The following is a 16,347-nucleotide window of genomic DNA, read 5'->3' on the forward strand; positions in this document are numbered from 1 at the left end:
ACCAGCGTTGAGTTGGCGCTCGGTAATACAGCAAAATGAAACCTGGAATATAAGCGGGCGCAGCGCGGCCGTGCTGCGGCAGTAGCCCGGTTAATCACCCGCCTATGAGTGGGGGTAGAGTTTTTCCAAGAAAAATAAAAGCGTAAAACGCGATTGCATTCTCGCGTCTGGTTCGCATCGCCTAATCATTTACCTAATTCCTAACTAGCGTCTCTAACACAATTCCTAATTCCTAACTAGCGTCTCTAACGCGTCTCTAACACAATTCACAGTCAAAGACGACCACGCATTTAGTCCGTCCACTTTGATTCTGCTTGAACCAGCGAGCCTCCGTGGCCTATTGGTATCCTGACCCTCTCGCAATCCGAACGCCTTGGTACGACTCTCCCTGAAGCCCAAGTTAACCCAATATCCTTTTAAGCTGAATTTTGTCATTCTTTTTCTTCCTTCAGAATTTCTCGCTCACGACCAACCATTAGGCCGGAGTCTGGCTTTTCTGACACAGGCCACCCTTAACAATATCGCGTTTAAAGAAAGAAAGTGGACAGATACAATATCTTGTTAGGGGTCACGAGAGATAAGGAAAGGTGCGGAGCTGGCGAGAGTCCGACGAATATGCCTCTACAAAACTTACACTCAAACGCATTGAAGGAACATGATAACGGAGTGCTATAAAGATCCCTAATTTTTTATTTTAAAAGCCAGCCATCTTTTTGTCCTAAAAGCGGGGAAAAAGAAGAAAATAGGACTGTGGCTTGTCTGGGCAAAGGATAATTCCAGAAAAACGCGTGCGCACATGACCCAAACCGACGAAAGGGCACATCCAAAAAACAGTGGAGGTTTTACTCAGGCGTCACCTTAAAAGTGAATTCTATCCGGTGAAGGTTGACCGACGGGTTCGCCCAACTTTGGCTTTTGCCTTAAATATACGGTATGCCTCAATTATCTGTTTACGCATTGTTCACCGCTCCAAGATACGGACTTCACAGAAAGCGAAGTACACTTTGCAATTCACGAACTCAACAGTAACTCTGCAGCAGGCCCTGATGGTATCACAAATCGGGCTCTCTGAAATTTAGAGGACAGCTCGGTCACGTTCCTAACGCAACAAATCAACGAAGACTGGAAAAGTGGCCGTCTTCCTGCCGAATGGAAACATGCAAACACGGTCCTCATCCCAAAACCAGGCAAGCCGCTGGGCCTACAAAACCTAAGGCCCATCTCACTAACGTCCTGCCTAGGAAAGCTAGCCGAACACGTCATACTTAATAGACTATCGGAATACGTAGAAGAAAAGGAGTACTTCCCCTCCAATATGATAGGCTACAGGCAGGGTCTCTCAACGCAAGACGCTATGCTACGAATCAAGAAAAGTCTGTTGGATCGCCCCACACGAGACACCAAGGCGCTGCTGGGACTCGACGTGGAACAAGCTTTTGACAACATCCAACATCAAGCCATTCTCAAAGCCATATCTGACCACAATCTCGGAACACGCTTCTACCGCTACGTCAAGGCATTTCTGGAGGATCGAACGGCAACTCTCCGGATAGGCGAGCACGTCTCGGAGAGCTTTGAACTGGGCGATAAGGGAACACCACAAGGCTCAGTACTTTCACCATTCTTATTGAACTTGGCCATGACAAAGCTTTCTCGCGCACTGGGTGAAATTGCTGGTGTGGAGAACACCATATACGCAGACGATGTCACCATCTGGAGTACCGGTGGCAGCGATGCGGAATTGGAAGCTCGCATGCAAGAAGCCATCACGGTTACCGAGGCCCATCTCGCCCCAATGGGACTTCGCTGCTCTTCCAGAAAATCGGAGCTGCTCATATACCACCCCCCAAGACCAGGGCGCCCGTCCAACGACTGGCGCAGACACCCCCCTCCATGCATAGAGTTACACGACAGATATGGAAATCGCATACCGGCGGTTGACAAAATACGAATTCTAGGACTAATCATCGAAAGCAACGGGTCCAACTCGGCAATGTTGGACAGCATCACGGTCAAGATTGCAAACGCGCTCCGGATGTTTCGGCGCATCATGAATAGGCACAGGGGATTGACGGAGGACAACGCCATTAGAATGGTCCACGCTTTTGTACTCTGTCACATCACATACGTGGCTGCGATGCTCAACTGGAAAAAAGTACATCGGAAAAGGCTCGAAGTACACATACGTCGAGCTTTCAAGACAGCGTTGGTGCTTCCCGATAATGCCTCCACTGATCTTCTCTTACAGCTAGGAGTGCACAATACCCGTACCGAAATCATCGAGGCACAGCACACGGCACAGATCGCACGCCTATCAAGCACTAAAGCGGGCAGAGAGATTCTCGTCAAGCTCGGCCTGAACACCATAGCAGAAAGGGACAACGTCCTGCAGTTAACTAAAGTCGTGCGAAAAGGAATTAAAGTGTTGCCCTTCCCAAGAAACGTGCACCCGATCCACATTCAAGGAAGAAGACTCGCCCGCGCCAAAGCCCTCGCTGCAGACGCGGCAAGGTTTCCAGACCAGATAGCTTTCGTGGATGCAGCGTACATACCGGGAAAGCATGCCTACTCGGTAGCAGTAGTCGACGGACACGGGCGAACGCGTAACTCACACACACTTTTCACGAAGAAACCAGAGGTAGCTGAACAAGCAGCGATAGCACTAGCTCTCAAAAACTCGAGCTTCACAACTGTGTACAGCGACTCTAGAGCAGCCACTCGAGCTTTCGCCAAGGGCGGAATAGACAAGACGACGCTACGGATTTTAGGCGGAAGTAACATCACCGATCACTCCATCGTATTGTTCCCAGCACACATGGGCAGCTTAGGGGGTGGCCTGCGGAATCTCAACGAGATCGCACACGAGGCGGCGCGAGGGCTCATCCGCCGCGTCCCTCTGGTTCCCCCCGCTATCGAGCACAGGGATCAATTATTCACGTACAACGAGCTCACTAAGCACTTTTATCTAGGCAGGCGAGCGTTTCCCCTCCCGGATAAGAAATTAACCCGCAGCCAGTCGGTCACGCTACGCTTACTCCAAACGAACTCATACCCCCACCCCTGGCGCATGAAGCACATCGACCCAGACTACGACGGACAACATGTGTGTGACCAGTGCAGTGAACGTGTACACTTGACCCATATGCTGTGCGGTTGTGCATCAAGTGACGCCTACGCCCAGAACAAGGAACATTGGGACAAAGTACTAAAGAATGCTTCACTTCACGACCAGCTTCGGGCTGTCCCGGAGGCCCGCGCGGCGGCGGAGAGCTTCGGGCTCTCTGTGCCTACGTGGGAGCTGCCCTCTACACCCGGCGCCTAGCCGAGTGTCCTTCAGGACCCCTACTATGGGAAATAAAGTTTTACCACCACCACCACCGCTCCTATATACCCCTGAATTCTCGCAGAAATCAGGCGCGCAACCTCACATGGTTTAGCTAAATATTCGGTCAGTCCCCACGAGAAAAACTTTCAGTTTTTAGGTGATGTGCTAGTACAACGGTGACTGTCGTCTGGCGCCCGCTCTTTCACTCGCATGCGACATGTGGAAGCGCATCTTTAGGCGAGTCTTACTTGGCCTATTTTCCTTTACTAAAATTTCAGGTGATACCCAGCCTCTGTACTATTTTCTTCACTTCTCCAGTGTTGTCTCTTCTGGCTGGTTTTATGATGTATCACTACCAAATCGGCCGGGCATCAGCCTTGCTGAGGTCCCAGCTTCATTCAACAGAGAATGCGGTATAGTCGGATACACCTGAAGTCTGCACTGAAGCTCCGCCCACATTCAGGAACGCCGCACAGAATTCTTCAACAACAGAAAAGTAGTTCGTTGTAAAACTTTTCACATTTAAAGAGGAAGCTAATCACAATAAAAAGTTATAACATCTAGAATTTTGATATCTTGCTTGTTAGTAAATTGAAGCAATAAAATAGTGATTTCATTTAGAGTTGTGACTGGCTAGCGGGGTTCTACGGTACGCAGCGTACCGTGACCTTTTATTTCAAAATGCTCCATTGCTCCTCGAATATGGGAAGCACCTAAATCCAGCTTCGAGATTTCGTTTTCTCTAGAGTGGTAAAAGAAATGGCTGGCGATTTAGTGTTGCTAAGTACGAATTATTGCGCGCAGGCACAGATTCTTCCAGGTGGACACCACCGCCACGTACTTGAAGGCGCGACTGAGATGGGGTGCCATTTATGCGTGTCTTCAACTTTTAGAGCGTAAGCTCTGCAGCTCCCGTTCGCCAAGGTCATGCCGGCATGCAAAACGACCTTGGGGGGCAGTGGAACAGGATATAAAAATATTAAGAATGGCAAGCAACAATAAATAAAATAGAAAAAAACATGAATATAGCAATGAAAAACTAATCTGTAAATAAAACAAAATAGTTGCAACTTAATTAAAAGTAAAGAATTCCAGACAGAAACATCTAAAGAACTGCCGAAAGAATTGCAGAAAGAATTCCACAAAAAAATTTGCGAAAGATTGCGGAAAGAATAGCAGAAAGAATTGTGTAATGAATGACGGGAAAGCAGCTTTCGCTCTCCATTAAAGCAGCCCTAAAAGGATTATGAACTCGCCTTTTTACGGCGGGAACTCGATCTATACGTTCCGAGAATTCTTAGAAATTTCGAATTATTTTCTTGTGCGGCCGATTTCACTAATTTAAATCGGATTATATGTCCCGCCTCCCGCCTTCTTTGTTACCTCACCGCTGACGGTAGGAGGAGCCAACAACGCGTGGAGTACTTTTCAGCCAGTCGCGTGACGGCTTGCCGCTCTGCCAACGGCGGAGTGATACGTAGCGATCGGCGAAAGCGAAGAATCCGCGCGTATTTTCATTTCGTGGGGCTAATTTTGAGCTGTGTAGTACCTGACTGGATCAAATTTTTTCACGAAAACCTAAAAAACAAAATAAAAGCGAAAGCGACACCGCCACGCAGCTGCCTGAAAGGCATTCCACGAGTTAGTTGGCTCCTCCTACCTTCAGCGGTGAGTTCAAAAAAAAAGGCGGGAGCCGGGACTTTTAATCCGATTTAAAGTGGAGAAATCGGCCGCACAGGACAATAATTCGAAGCTTTTAAGAATGCGTGGAACCTGTAAATCTAGTTCCCATGGTAGAAAGACGAGTTCACATTCGTATTCAGTGCATCTTTGAAGTTCGGCAGAATTGCGACGAACATGCGTCAACTTTTCCGAGGTCAGTGACAATTTACCCAATGTACGCCGGCTGCCTAGGCTCTAGTTCCACGTATCTGCAGCAATGTTGTCAACGCATGCAGCGGACATCTCTCTGTCACTACCACCACGTAGCTAAAGCTGGAATATTAGTTTGATAGCAGTGTTAGTTGATGAAGAAGATTATATGGAATGCACAGCGGAAGATTGTGCTGCAGTTTAACACGAGGCGTCGTGGCTGCGGCGATAGCAGTGTGCGCTCGGGCAAACTGATCTGTTAGGGCCTCCGCGGGTTTTAATCCCAGTCGCGGATATTTATTTGATTTTTATTTGTTTCTTATTTCACTTTCACAAACTCACAAGCATCGCAAGATCTTGCTCCTTGTTTACCCATCGGAAGAGCACTTTCGCACTAATATATCGAGGAAGTGCTTGTACACTGTCGCCTGTTTATTAAACACGCATCATAATCATCATCACCATAAACATCTGCACTGAAGGGCAAAACCCCTACCACTAATTTCCATTTAACACCTTCTTGCAACTAATGTGGCCACTTCATGGCAACAAACTTCCCCTCTCCCTCTATTCGCTCTTTCCTTTCCTCAAGCTATATTCTACTTACAGTACACTCCGTCACCCTGAGAAACCATAGGCAACTGCCCTACTCAGTATTTCCCAGTACATGCACATTTATTATTGATTTCAGCCAGTTTATCATTAGCTCGCGATTGCCCCTGAGCAACTCTGCTCTCTTGATGTCTCTAACATTACACCTATTGTTTTTCTTTCCATAGCTTGCATCCATTTTCATTTAATTCGTTTATTTCTTTTTTTCTCACAACACAGTGAAAAAAGTACGAACACGGCTTGAGGTGCCCTTGGCCCCCATAGCAGGCACTGACAGCAGCGACAAACACACGAAAAACGCGACACAACGAAAAAAGTAGCAAGTAGCTTCGACACGTATGAAACAGAATATACACTAAATTGAAAACGCATTAGAGGATACAAACAACCGGCTTAAAATACATTGCATCACACAGCATAACTCCAGCGCATAATATATAACACATGAAACTAGTCGGTGAGCTGATCAATATGGCAATCAAATCTGAAATCTTTAGTTTAGCAGTGTCGATACCCCGATTTATAATCGGGGTATAGCCATTTAACAATCGGTATAACATATCGTAAAGCATTTGTCGACCATAATTAGTGCCGCAGGTTGAGATTTTCGAACACTCTGTGGACCTAGCGGTGTACACTGAATGGGCTGCCTGGGAATGTAGGTAAGAATATTTTTTTTATTGATTCTCCGCTTATTACGAATATAGTATTCCCGTGAAAAACTACACTCGTATATATCAGTAACCCTGAGTATAATGACGTGTCTAAAACGCTGTGAGGTAGGCTGTGAAAATGGCACGTTAGCAATGATCCTTACATTTTTTGTGTTATTAGTAGCTTCTTTGTATTACCTTCTGTGGTTGTGTCCCACACTTGCAATGTATATTTTAGATAGAATGCGAACAGAGATTATGTGATTAACTTTACTGTTCAGGTGAACGATAATGGTTTAAATTTAATATAATATTCTCATCACATAGCTCAGTTTGTTCAGTGCAAAATTTATATGGTCATCACATTGTAAATGATTCCAAAAACGTACCTCAACGCCCAGCACAATTTCAATCTTAGAAGATCTAAATATGATATCAATTTACTGCAGCCTGCTTACTCCTAGGTTAAAAATTATTACTTTTGTTTTCGCAGTAGTTACTTTCAAGTCGTTATTTGTCGTTATGTCTAACGCTCGTAAGACAACTTTTCAATTTACAATAGCATCACTGACAGAAGACGCTGTAAAGAGACTGCTATCGTAAGCGTACAGAATAAATTTAACTCCTGGCCAGATATTAACTAAATCATTTATATACAAAATGAAGAGCAACAGACCCAAAACGCAGGGTTAGGGGATACCGGGTATTGTTTTCTTGTGCTTGTTATTAAGTTATTAACGGAAATAAAGTGACACCTACGTGAGAGATAGCTTTAATGAAGTCAGTGGAAGCCCATGGTGGTGGTGGTGGTGAAAACTTTTAATTTCTGAAATAGAGTTTGGGAGCCACAGAGTGGCCACGCTACATGGTCGGCGTCCCTAGTCCGGGACACCGCATGACAATGCCCCGTCTCTAGCCCGTTTCACCAGAGCCCTTTGGGATTCAAGCGAGGAGCAGTTGAGAAGGGCAGCCTCCCATGCCTCTCTGGAAGGGGTAGGGGAAGGGGGGAGGTGGGGATTTTGAGTACATGCCCACACCATGTGGAAGATATCACAGGTCTCCCCACAGTGTGGGCATCGCCCATCCGTGTTAGGATCGTAATTCTTTAAGATTGCAGGACAGAGTAGAGTGCCTGTCTGCAGGCGCCTTAAAGTTCGCTCCTCCGTCTTACTCAGCCCCTTTGCAGGGGCCGGGAAAAGGCGGTAGATGTCGCTATAATGCGTTATAATTTCCTTGAATCGCAGCAGCGGCTGGTTAGTCTCCGAGCCAGAAGAGCTGGGATGAGGAGCCCGGTGAGTAAGCGCTCGGGCAGCCGCGTCAGCGGCCTCATTACCTCGTAACCCCTGGTGGCCAGGAGCCCAAATGATTCTTTTGGGTGTTGGATCAGTGGCAGTCCGTCTTAGAATGCAAGCAGCTAAGGGGGAGATCTCCACTGCCAAGTAATGATCACATGCTTTTCGGGAGTCCGTAATGATGATTCTCGAATTGGCGTGGGCGGCAGCAAGCGCTATCGCTACTTCCTCGGCTCGCATTGAATTCGGGGCTCGAAAAGAGAGTCCATCAACGTGCATTTCCTGGTGAACGACAGCGGCCGTGTAAAATCCCGTGGGCGATGGGCCTGCTACGTCTACATAATATACACCGGGTCGGGAGCCGTGTTGTCTCTCAAGCGCCCGAGCCCGCGCTTGTCGCCTGTTTACGTGCATGTCGGTGTCCATGTTACGGGGGAGCGGGGAGACCCAGAGCATATGGCGCCACAGTACTGGGATACGCTCCGCCTCCTCTGGAGTGCAGTCGTGTTGGATGTGTAAGCGGTTTAGCAGGCGGCGCCCAGGGGCCGTCTGCATGAGCCGCGTGTATTGGTTCACGAGGTGGGCCTCCCGCAGCTCCTGGTAGGAGTTTAGCACCCCCAATGCCTTGAGTTTGGCATTAGAGGTAGCCACCGGGAGATCCAGGGCTCGCTTAGTTGCCTTGCGGATGACGGCGTCTATTCGCGCCTCGTCTTGCTTAGTAGTGCGGAGATATGGCACGGCGTAGAGGATCCGGCTAGTCACGAAGGCATAGACGAGCCGAAGCGCGTCCCTGCCCCGCAGACCGCCCCGCTTGTTGGAAATGCGGCGGATCATGCGCCCTACCTGTTCGCCTACTCTCTTGAGTTTCAGAATGGTGGAGTCCGGTCTGAGTCTGTGGTGAATGAAAAGGCCCAGGATACGGAGCTCCTGCTCCTCTCTAATAGGACCTCCTGACAGAGAGATGTGAATTGCTGTCCTATCCTTTGGGTTCGCTCTGACATGCAAAAGCTCTGATTTCGCTGGAGCATATTGGAGCCCACAGCCAATGGCATACGCATCGACTATGGAAGCGGCCTGCTGAAGGCGGGCCTCCATGTCCCCAAGGCTCGCCTCAGTGGTCCAAATTGTACTGTCATCTGCATACAACGCGTGTTGAATGCCTTCCACCCGGGCCAGTTGGCTTGGGAGGTGCATCATAGCTATGTTGAACAGGAGCGGTGATAACACCGCTCCCTGAGGGGTACCCCGTGTTCCCATCATGTAAGGGCCGTATTCCTCGCCCTCAATCCGAAGAAAGGCCTGGCGATTAGTCAAGAAATATCTTACATACGCGTAGGCCCTAGCCCCACAATCGGTAGAACTCAAGTTGGCCAGGATGCTTCCGTGTTTAACATTGTCGAAAGCTCCTTTCAGATCAAGGGCGAGGATGGCTTTGTCATTGTGTTGCATAGTTGTGGGTCGTATTACATCCCTGTGCAGCTGGAGAAGGACATCCTGTGCAGACATGTGGGGGCGAAACCCGAACATGGTAACTGCAAAGAAGCCCTTACTCTCCAGGTATGGAGAGAGGCGATCCCGAACCATCGTCTTCATAAGCTTGCCCGCACATGAGGTCAGAGATATGGGCCTCAGGTTGTCCGTATTCACGGCCTTACCTGTTTTAGGGATAAACGTCACAAGTGACGTTTTCCACTCGGGAGGGAGTGGACGCCCGTCCCAGATCTGGTTGATGTATTCTAATAAATGGAGGTAGGCTGAGTCCGGTAGGTTCGCCAACAGGTTCACTGTTATGTGATCCCGTCCCGGAGCCGTACCCCGGCGCATTTTTGCTAAGGCCGCCTTAAGGTCGTGCAAATCAAAAGGGGCATCAAGTGTTTCATTAGGCCTGCCAGAGTACATGTACTCAGGCCCAGGCGGGTCCTCTGTACGACAAAGATATCTGTCGCACAGAGTGTCCGCAAGTTGCGCCGTCGTACCTTGATACCATTGCAGAGCCCGCCGGAGCTGCTTTTGCGTCTCCCCTCTCGTTTGAGAGGGGTCGATTAGACTGCGAAAGAGACGCCACGTCCCCTTCGAGCTCATCTGATGAGTTGCGGCGTCGCAGCGTGCTATCCAATTTGAATCTGAGAGTTCGGCAGCATACGCTGCAGCTTGCTCTGTGAGTTTGACTATGCGGTCGCGTAATTTGCGATTAGTTTTCTGCTTTTTCCACCGTTTAGTTAAGCTCTGGCGCGCCTCCCACAAATGCAGGAGGTGGGTGTCCACTGCGGGGATCTCTTCGGTGGTTTGTAGTGTTGTGACGTGTTGTTTCTGAATGTTGTATATGTGGTTAGCCCACTCCGCATAGCCGCCGGAAAATAGTACGGGAGGGATAGTGTGATTTCGGAATTTGTGCCAATCGGTCAGCTTGGCCTGACCCCATTTTTTGCGCGCTGCCTTCGCCATGAGTGTAATCCGGAGAAGGAGGTGATCGCTGCCTAGAGAATCTCCCAAGTTCTCCCAAGCAGCCGCTCTAGCATTTTTGACGAGAGAAAGGTCTGGACACGTGTCGCGGGTTACCGAATTCCCCACTCGGGTGGGATACGCCGGGTCCGTGAGCAACGTGAGGCTGAGGGTGGAGATGAGCCCCGCCAGCTTACGTCCTCTTGCCTGTTCGAAGTGGTAGCCCCAATGAAGGCTGGGAGCATTGAAGTCTCCAACGATCACTAGAGGCTCTTTGGCTGCCATTTTTATCGCGCGAAGGAAGATTTCATTAAAAGTTACGCGCGGCTTATGCGGAGGGCAGTATATGTTGAGGATATGTATTGACGGGTCGCGGCGTCTGAGAGGCAGTACCCGGACCATTGTATATTCTTGCTCGGTACTCAAGTCTAAGTCGACCTGAACCCCGGTGTAAGCCTTATTCACCAGGATGCACGTAGAGGGGCCCCCCTGAAAGGTGCTGTAGCCTGATAATTTAGCGTCTATGCCGGGCTCCTGCAGGGCAACGAGTGCCGGCATGTCACCTAGGGACTGCAGGTAGAGCTGGAGGTGTGACCGTTTTTTCCAAGCCCTGAAACCCCAGCAGTTCCATTGAATGATTTGGAATTTTTCAAGGTTTTTATCATTCCTATTAGATGTGCTAGCCATGTTCTATTTATTTACGGGGGAGCGGTCTAGCTCTGGCCGGGAGCCAGCGCAACCCCAGCGAGAGGCCGCACCGACCCAACAGCTGCCGAGCCTGAACCGCGTTCCTTCGCTGCCTGGTGGGAGGGGGACAATTATACCATAGTCATCATGGGCGACCTTATGGAAGCCCATGATGACTATGGTATAATTGTTGGAAGAGGATGTTAAGATGGATACAGTCAAATTCCTACGTGAAGTCTAGAAATATACCTAAGACGAAATGTTTTACCCGAAAATTGTCCAAAATAGAGTCTTTTTGTTCCAAAAGTGCTAGTTCTGTACATTGTTTTCTTAAAGCCATACTGTGGTGTTGTTATAATGCCGAGTGTATTGCAAAACAAATACAGGCGGTTATGCAATACTTTTCTGGGTTTGTAGAGAATACAGGAAGGGTTGATATAGGTGTTTATTTATCCACTTGGTGCCTGGCACCATTTTTATGAAGAGGTATAACACGTGCTACTTCTATTTCAGGCGGGAATATATCTGACGATATGCTAATATTATAAACATGAGCTTGCACTGGGACTAATTTATTCATGACGTATTTAGCAGGCCACATGTGTCCACAGTTTGTGTCAGCTGGCCTTGATTTATGTTTAACCCTTTTAGTTAGCCTCTAGGTTTGTGCTCCATAAGGGGGCACTGTCAGGACAGAAATATGATAATTATTTGAGCTAAGCTCCTCGGCTTAGCACTTTCGTCCGTGAGAGTTGGTATAGCTTTTGTTTAGCTGTTCATGTTAACAACGCCCTCCCGCATTTCGAACAATGGAATGCCTGTCTGCGTTGATTGTTGACTATTGTAATGTTAATACTTTTGAGTGTTCTTTGCAAACTCACTTTTTGTAGCCATCTCCTACTTGGGCAGCGCTGCTGCCTGCAGTATTTAGAAATAAAAATACCTTCCTTTATTAGGTGTATTCTTTTACTAATTCGAATGCTTCTCCGCCTACTGTCAACTCCTGTTCTCTGCCCCAGATTGTGGAACATCAGTTTAGTTTTCGTCATATTGAATTTTTGGCACACTGTTCAGCTTTTTCTCTTCAGGCTCTTAATCGGCGTCAGCGATTTTTCTGATTACTTCCGTAATAGGGTAATGTCAAAAGCAATCCGGAATCACTAAGGTATTCTCCATGGAGTTTAAACATTTTGCAAAATTTTACGGTGGACTTTCTGAAGGCATTTCAGGTATCTTGTTATAAATGTGAATTCGTTTGTTTGCTTAATGATCTATTACGTTGGCCAACTACAGCGAGGATTTTCAAAGACGCTATACTGGAATTCTCTGGAGCAAACCGCATATTCATCGCTGGAGCTGTTTTCTGCTCTTTCTATTTAACATTGCCTGTTCTTGAATACTATTTGTGGCAATGAAGCCAATTTCTTGATTGCACCACTGGTTTAAATACTACCGTTTTCTCAGTCAAAACTTTTTGCTTTGCTCCAGTCTGTCTCACCCTTCCAGATATACGTTTGCTCTGCCCGGCTATAACGTAAGGAAATGGAGAAATAGCCGTAAAAATAACAGCTCGTCAAGCTTCACATCGGGTGACAACGAACGGTACTAATCAGAGTTGGTTAACACGGCGCAAATGCGTATTTTCACATCGCGGGGTTAGATGGCACATTTGCGTACGTCTATGGTGCCCTGAAACTTGATTAGACAGAGTGAAAGCGACACTTAGTGAACTATGACCAGCCTAAAATTTTACAGAAACCCATGAGATCTTGTGTTTTGTGTCAAATATACCAGGAAAACATTTCCTTCGGGACGTATACGGACCGATACTTCCCCATATTCTCCGGAGTCTGCGAGTGATGATGAAGGGCCTCGCTGTTTGGTGGTTTGAGGACAGGACGCAAAGCACGAAGGCCACGGTGAAACGATTGCTAAAGTTATGCTTTGGAGGCTAGCGGACTACGCTCTCGGACATATATCGCACTACAATGCATAGAAGAGAAGGACGAGAGCGAATAGATATGAAAGTACTGAATAAGACATTCGTTTATCAGATAATAAAACTCGCTTAGTAACACCGACTTTATCTGCCTCTTCACAAGTGGCCTATCACTTTCGCGTGGGGTCTCGTTCTCGAAAAATACCTCGCTGATTTCAATGAAAAGCAAGAAGGCCGTAAAGGGCGGGTTACCTCCCCTAACACTGACCGAGTTGACACGTTATCTATAGTTGAGAACTTTTCGATTGAAAACGGGCCAAGAGAAATTTATAGGCTGTATAAATCAGCCCACGTGTTAACTTTACCCAGAGGTCAGGTGTGCGGTTATAGAAACGCTTTTTCGACACTGTTGAAGGTTTATTACGAGTTCTCATTCAGTTTTCACTCATATAGTGTGAAATGTTCCAACCGCAGCCCACCGCCCAGCCGGCCAGATCTACCATTTTCAGCGACATGGCGGTCAGAAATGAATATTAGTGAAAAAAAATAATTCCGAGTCTTCTATGCAGTAGGAAAACAAAAGCAAGTAGAATTGAAGCTGCTACATTGCCTGTTTTAATCACTATATTCCGAACAAAGGTACGTTAGAGAGGAGCGCGGTGTGATCTTAATAAATTAATATTCATTGAGCTGCGCGATGCTGTTGAGTTAATTTCAGTTTCAATAGCCTATTTATTCATTTACGTACGTTCAAGACATAGGCGGTATTACGCAACAGGGGCGTGTCACTGATTGTGGCGATTGAGGTGGGCGGGTGAGTACCTTGGTTACTTGTATTGGGAATAAATGATATAAAATATGGGTTAGTTCGGCAAAATGGATGCGTACTTTATAGAGGTGATTTTCACGGGAAGAAATGAAGGGTGGTTCAGATAGCCGCTCTAGTTTAAGACAGTGATTCTTATCGTAGATTTAGTGAAACAGCGATAAACAAGACATTTTCCTTCATAGTGATTGAAGGAGAAGGTTCAAAGTAGTTTTCGCTAATGACACACTACATAAACCAGAGTAGTTATGGAGTATAAGCCTCGCTCTGCAATTTTGCACCAACTCTTAAGACTGAAGGAGGTATTCGTGACCAGGGTCCTACAGTCAGCATGCATATTCCAGTTCTGGCCGTACGAGGGATTTAGAAATTAAAAGTTTTAAGGAAGAAGGCTCAATAGAGAAATTACGCCTGTGATAACCCTGCTCTAGCAGTGAAAACATTAGTGTAAACAGAAGCCGTGCTACGGGAGGTTCTGGCTGGTTTACACTTACAAAGATAAAGGCGCATTTTCTAGGAGGTGCCCTATTCGGCGATTCTGCGGATATCGGACTGAAGTTTAGTGGAGAATGATAAAAATGTTGCCTGTGTAGGTATGAAAACGATGCTTAATAGGAGGAAACATGTGTTCTTCGATGTAGATGCGATGTGTCCCAGATTCCGTGATTATGTCTGCCCTCACGTCCGTGCGCTAAAAAGGCAGTTTTCAAGATAAGACGTAGCCGACTCCATCGGTGCGTAAATTAATTTCAAGAGCAGCACTTCAATAAGTTCACTGGCGTCCAAAAAGCATTCTTCGCGGCGGCAATCTTGGCAAACACGTTCAACATAATGCTGAAAAAAACTGCAAGACTAATTATCATCATTATTGTAATCAGCTGAATGAAGTCCTCTGCACGGTAAATGACTCCAGCTACTGATATATATCGATTTCGCAGCGGTGCCTCGATGCCAGCTCCGCCGTACTTCGGCGGTGCGCTACATCGAAGCACCCTAAAATTCGCTCACCTAAGTTTTCCACTAGATCCACAAAGCGCATACTGCTTCCTTAAAAATTCGCCAACTCTCCATCGCAGCACTTGCTATGCGCAGTATTTCTCAAATAATATGCTTTACCCGCTTACAGTTTATTTTTTATTTAGAATATAGTTATTAAAGCGGGAAGACGGGCTGATTGGTATTCTTACGTAGAATGCATGTTTTTAGCGCAAAAACACAGGACGAAGGAAAGGAGACACACGCAGGACAAACGCTGCTACTTCAATTGATGGTCCATTGGCACCAACAAAAATATATAGAAAGCTAGGCTTGATACTCCAGCTCACAAGCGCATGCCCCGCCCATTCGAATCCCCGTTAACAAGTTTAATAACTCGGCAATTTCACCTAGGAACACGTGTCATTGAAGTCTTTAGATATCGCTACTCCATCTACGATAACATAAATGGCGCAGTACGAACGCTTTTTTTCACCTACATTGTGTATCTCAAAGGCCTCAAAAATTTCCCTGCTTCTGCTGCTTGAAGCTACATAGCACACGTGTGTTGCTCAACGCTGGGGTGCAGGCTGGTCTGGTAGGATTAGGGCGGGTCTGGTTGGGCTAGGGCACCGGCTGCAATGTTCAGCCAAATGGCTATTCTTGACAAGGGACTCAGTTACTCAGCGGGGGTCTCGCAATCTGTTGTTTAGACACCTACCCGTCGGTCCGATGCAGCTCTTTCCACATGAGAGAGGCATCTCATATACGACCCCCTATCTACAGAGAACGAAGCAGGTATGATGCTTCTTCTTGCAAGCGTCAATACCAGTGCTGCACCAGCGTGCCTCGGGGCATAGCCAAGACAACATATCAAGAGCAGAGAACACAAATGGGACGCTGCACTTCTCTGCAACCTTCTTAATTCGGTGGCAGAAACCATGAATATAGGGTATGGCAACAAGCCTTGCTTTCTGACTTCTGGCTTGGCGGTGCTTTGTTTCCGCCCTCGTTCTCCCTCCTTCACTTCCCCCAACAGTTTGTCAGCTACCGACGCCAGAAATTCGTTTGGGTAGCCTGCGGTCTCTAGGCACCCGAGCTGGTGCGACACACTAGTGGCCATAAGGTGTACACACCACTTTCATAGCTTGCCGGTATCCTGTCGAACTATCCTACCGCCTACTTCTACGGCACACTCCCTATTGATAGCTGTGAGATTAACCTTCATGCTTTCAACATTAAGATCCGTCAGGTAGAGCCCAATATCTGTTCTGCAGCGATATCCTCAATTCCTCTAATTTCCCTCTAAAAGCTAACGCGTTAATAGGCAGCCGCTTGTCTAATTTGTTCTGTTCAATTTTCAAGTGTAGGCTAATTGGAAACTTTATCATCTTTTGGTCTCGACAACAACCCTTACGGAGGACCTCGACATGCTGCACGATGCCAGGGTGAGCGCATAGTATGATATCTATTTCATTTTTAGTGTCGCTATTGGTCCTATTTTGTGTCCCCTCTTCTATGTCTTTCGCTTCCGGAGGAAGGTATTTATCATCCGTAAATTATATCTCCCTGCGAACTCCACTAAGAACTCTCCCCTGCTCTTCCTGGAGCCTATGCCATAGTCCCCTATCGTCTGGTCTCCGGACTGCTTCTTAGCTACCATCGCACTGAAGTCACCCATTAGTACAGTGTACTGTGATTTTACTTTCATGATGGCCGATTCC

At 47.2% G+C, this 16,347-nt stretch overlaps 1 protein-coding gene across 1 annotated transcript in view; it reads right to left on the minus strand.

Annotated features, from left to right (window-relative positions):
• LOC149325886 (uncharacterized) overlaps window positions 1–16,347 on the minus strand; it is a 77,399-nt gene that overhangs the window by 49,800 nt on the left and 11,252 nt on the right. The gene's annotated exons all lie outside the window — the stretch shown is intronic.

This window comes from Amblyomma mixtum, chromosome 10, assembly GCF_055824585.1.
Source record: "Amblyomma mixtum isolate Tamu chromosome 10, ASM5582458v1, whole genome shotgun sequence".
In the NCBI taxonomy this organism is placed as follows: Eukaryota; Metazoa; Arthropoda; class Arachnida; order Ixodida; family Ixodidae; genus Amblyomma; species Amblyomma mixtum.